Genomic DNA, 4,889 nt, shown 5'->3' with positions numbered 1-4,889 from the left:
GAAGCGCTATGGTCAAGTAAGGAATGCCTATTGTCCAAACGAGGCGACAGAGTGACACGTCCGCTGACGTACAGGACAAGAAAGGAGCAAGGTGATTACGGCCATTAGAGGATTTCCTGGGAATGCCGGACAAGAAAGGAGCATGACGCATACGGCCATTAAATGATTTCCCGGGAATGCAGGAAAGATTTGCAATTGTCGAAAAGGGACAATGCTGGGAGCCGTATGCGGCGCGCACGTGTACTTGGGTTTCTGAGAAGTAAATCCACTTGCCGGAACCAGCCTATCAATTCTTGGCTGAAGAATAGAAATGTACCTCCTCGCCGTTCCCAAGCTTTTCCCGCCAACAAGTGACCAGGCTCAACGAAACAATGCCGGGCCAGTCAGTGCTTCAGACCATCAGTGCAGTGATGTGTTCGATTGGATGCCGATATCTGAGGGGCGTGCCCTGGATTTGGTTGGTCAGCATCTTCAGAGAGGGGCTGGACATAGGGGGTTTTAAGGACGCTGCAGAGTACGAAATGTCGCTCTGAGCCCTGGGTAAACGGCTCATCCAGTCGCTTCTCGCTATGAACTCTTAACGCTTGTCATTTTGCTGATGTACCTTTCCTTTTCGTGTAAATAATCATGTAAATAAGTTTTCTCAAAGTGCCATTAAACCTGCTTGTATATATTTTACCAACTTCGAAGATTCAATCCTTCATGAACCCGGAGTCTCTGCACGCTACCAAGTGAAGGCCGGGTCGACATAGCCCCAGCGTCACGACAACTGGTGACCAGCGTTGGGATCTGAATCTACAAGCCACAACATCTGGTGATTGGAGGTGGATCTGAAGCTACAAGCCACAACATCTTGTGATCGGAGGTGGCACCTCAAGCAACAAGCAGGAGCAACAATCGGCCAACAAGAGGGCAGCTCGGAACATCGATCGCATGTGTGGGTGAGTGCTTGGCTTTTCTTCTGATGTGGACCAGGTTCTAGAACAGGGTTAGATTTTAGAACTGGTAAAGAGAGTGTGGAAACCCAGTCGAAAAAAACAACTGAAAATTTCTGATGGTCTGTAGTCTTGTCGTATTTTTGACCTGTTGTCTGACGTTCGTTGTTTGTAGTTTTGTATTGTGACGTTCATTGTCTGTAGATCTGTATTGTGACGTTCACTGTCTGTAGTTCTATATTGTGACGTTCATTGTTTGTAGTTCTATATTGTGACGTTCATTGTCTGTAGTTCTGTATTTTGACGTTTTGTAGTCTGTTGTTCTATACTGTGACGGCATGCATTCTGATGTCCCGCAATCTGACATTCCGTACTCTGATGTTCTGTAGTCCGAGGGCGCATGTTCATTTCACATACTGTTGTGACTTTCTTCTCTCCTATTGTGAGAATATTCACACGTGCAAAATGCAACCACAGCCAAGTGGGAAAAATTAGTCTCATGGGATCACAGTCATTAATTGGGCTATTTTGCAGGCATAGACCTAGCAGCTCTGCACAAAAAAAGTGTGCAAGCATGCCGAAGACATGCGAAACAACACCTGTGAGAAGCCGCCTTTATTTGGAATCCATAAAGCTGTATTTCCAAAAGGCGCTTGAACGGGAACACCTGAATGATAAAAAGATGCAGATTTCAATTAAACACCTATTTAAAATGCATTTTTTAAACAAAAAAAGTGGTTTCGATGAAGAAAAATTGATGCTGGTTATTTTGAAGGTAACTGAAAAATGAAAGAATTATTTTGTGGTTTTCCATAGACATTGGCAATGGAGAATGTAGTGACAGGCACAAGAATATTTTAAACCTCATTGTGTTCATTATGTGGACCAGAAATGGACAGCACAAGGCCATTTTTGTATTACCATTTTATCAAATCATAGCCCGTCTCTCCTACATAAAGCCCACAACTCTAACGTAAGTGGTAGAATGCCAAAGTAGTAAGCCTTCATATCGAGCAATAAATAAATGTTTAAAGAGTTTAACAAGGCTCATTGAAAATGACTGAAAGATTATACGTGTTTAGTCTAACCATTACTGCACACAGATATCCTCAGGACAGCCAGTATGTAATGCCCTTATAACTGCGGCCCATGCAAATCTTTCTCTGCTAGAAAAATCTCCTGAAATTGCAATAGCTTGTATTGCCTACTATAAGCCTATAAGCTTTTATGTTAGAGAACTGAGCAACCTGTGACACCCGCTGATTAGCTACACCTTGAAAGCAAGCATAACTCCGCTGCAAAAAAAAAAGAAATCCTGTGCATACATTACTCTGTCACCCACCGGAAGGAATACACTATAAATCTTACCCTAGAGAAAAAGGCGCAGACATTTCTGTGCCAGGTAGTGCGGCATCATCTTGTAGCGCTTGACCACATCTTCTTCGCTGCAGCTCACCTCCTTCAGCAATAGCCAGGTGTCTGCACAAATAAAATCATTAATTATTTTCTATTCAATCATTCATTTGATTTTGCAAAAACGACAAAATCACAATTCGGATGAAAACTTGACATATTTTCCAGAAAATTATTGCTCAGCTGGAAGCATTGATTTACTACTGAAATACTGTTTAGCATATAATAGAACATTGCTAGGGTTAGCATGCTGAAATACAACTACTGCTCTGACCATGGTCAAGCAACTGCTGTATACATTTCCAAACGAGCAACACATGTTGTTTAGCGTTGTTAAATTTTGCAGCAAATATGGCTTATTTTGTCGTGCTAGGCAAGTTCAGCTATGAAAGTGACTCAAAACTGCTAGCATAATTGTTGGTGCCTAACAACCAACACGCACATTGAGCCAGTCATCCATTGATAATGATAAAACCGTTTTGTGTGATCTCATCAGCCTTCCCCTGCACTGTATTTCAAACAGCAGCCATGCTCCTTAAGCAGCATAGTTTGCAGCTTGTTGATAGCCACAGTTAAACCATCACCAGCTTCAGTTTCTGAAATACCAAAAACAATACAATTACAATTATATTGTATACAGCCACCACAAAACCAAATGAAATCTCTTCTGCAGTTCATGGAAAGATGTTTTCGTTTACCTGACAACTGATGCCACTCCAAAAGGGTAAGGTGGAGGGAACACTCTTGAGATGGCTCTGCTACGAAGGCTTCCTGTCACGCTCCTTGTACTTCAGTCCCCCCGAGGTAAACGGACATCAGCTTGCAGAAGTCGGAATCCGATCGGAGACTGAATTGGTTCATACAATTTCCATGGCCAAGGTGGACCTGTAAAAACACGAAGGTAAATGTAATTGATGTGGCTGATTCTTTAAATAAATAAGACTATGCATCATTCAAAAGAAGCACACATTTTGTTATAGTTGTTGAAGAGACAAAAGCACTTGACTGGATAAAGTTTGAAGCAACCAAGTGCAAGTTATTTAGAATAGACTTTAATCGTGCATCAACGGAAACGCGAAACGGCGACGACGCTCTGTGTTACTGGTATAGTACACCGCAAACTATTTGCATATGCAAGTCACAATTGCAAGAATTGAAGTGTTTTGCGATAGCATGCCATAAAATGGATTTACACTTGCGCTATAAGAGTATACTAACTTGACCTTTTATTTATTTTTTTTTTGTTGCGATTTTACATTCGTAGAATCCTTGCCCATTCACCATTATTCGTACAAAGCGAGAAATTTACGCGGAAATGCACAATCACGATGCAACACTGCAAAAAAAAAAAAAATGAGAGAGAGAGAGAGCGAATAGAACGGCAGTAACGTATGCTTTGCGTTCATGCTGTTAGCTGATTGTGCATGCGATTGCGAGGAAGGAGCAAAATTTTCTATTTCGGCAGGTCGGAGTGACGAGCCAATCGACACATGCATTTCTGTTCGCGCGAAGGCTTCGCGCGATGTGTGTCGTCGTCGCGTTCGCGTGAGTTTTCGCGTACATGTAGCTCAGCCAAAGAAGCGCGTTTCGCGATAAGCATGAACAAAAATACAGAATCGATCCGTGCTCTACAAGGCGTTATCATTGAAGATCTGAAAGGTTGGCGACAATATTTTGCGACACATAGCACAGCTCGAGTTCTCCATGCAAGACTAATAACGCCCGTACTTGGCTGCTGCTCGCGAACTGTAGTCTGGCGCCTTTGTGCTTTTCATGCTAGGAGGCTAGAGGCAGTGCTCAAGATCAAGGTGGTTGCTTAGGGTAAGAGTGAGGGTTTAGAAACTTCATCCGTCATCGTAGCTACTAAAAGTAGAAAAGAAAGACAAACATCACATTACGTACCTTCTTCCGCGCATCACGCTCGTCATGGCGTTTCCGGTTCAGCCTGCTAAGCTCTCTGCTCCATCCCTCCATTTCTTCGTCTGCGGTTAAGTGCAGCGTTACGATTCATTTCACGCTTCAGAATACAATTCAAAACACATCGTAGCAAAGAGGCGCTTACCTGTAATATCAAAATATATGTGCAATGTGGTGGGCGCCGCGCGGATTTTCTTCGCCTTCCCAAAATCTTCAACATCGTTCTGTCGAAGTTTCCAATGTCCCGCGGTGAGGACTTTCGCACAGTGTCTTCTCAGATGATATAGCACTTTTGCTCGTTCTCGTGTTAAATGAGTACGAACAGAAACGTCGCAGATCAGCATAAAGTTACCGAAGGAGAAAGACGACTGCGCGGGCAGACGTGATCCGCAGGACGAACAACGCGGCATCTTGCTAACTTGAGTGGACGAGGAGGAAGCGGAGAAAGCAACAAAAAAGGGAGGGAGGGGGGGGGGGGGGGGGGGGGCTGTGGACTGCCGGCGGAAACGACACTGTAAGCGTGCGGATAGTGGGAGAAGGAAGAGGGGAAGAGAAAGAAGAGAATGCAGATGGTCGCTCGCGTCCCGCTGCCGCCAACGCGGCATCCATCTTGGCCAACTGGTT

The 4,889-nt window shown here is 43.9% G+C and overlaps 1 long non-coding RNA gene across 1 annotated transcript; it reads right to left on the bottom strand.

Annotated features, from left to right (window-relative positions):
* Positions 1-1,533: 1,533 nt before the first annotated feature.
* LOC146184946 (uncharacterized) lies at positions 1,534-4,524 on the bottom strand. Its single transcript, XR_014707767.1, has 5 exons — positions 4,411-4,524; positions 4,251-4,330; positions 3,047-3,233; positions 2,304-2,414; positions 1,534-1,602 (listed from the first exon to the last, which is right to left on the bottom strand). It is a non-coding gene; the product is annotated as an uncharacterized LOC146184946 (long non-coding RNA).
* Between the last annotated feature and the right edge of the window lie 365 nt (positions 4,525-4,889).

Source organism: Amblyomma maculatum, chromosome 6 (genome assembly GCF_055883805.1).
Source record: "Amblyomma maculatum isolate TAMU_Amacu chromosome 6, ASM5588380v1, whole genome shotgun sequence".
In the NCBI taxonomy this organism is placed as follows: Eukaryota; Metazoa; Arthropoda; class Arachnida; order Ixodida; family Ixodidae; genus Amblyomma; species Amblyomma maculatum.
The sequence above is the reverse complement of the archived record's forward strand: the minus strand, read 5'-3'. Positions and strand labels throughout refer to the sequence as shown.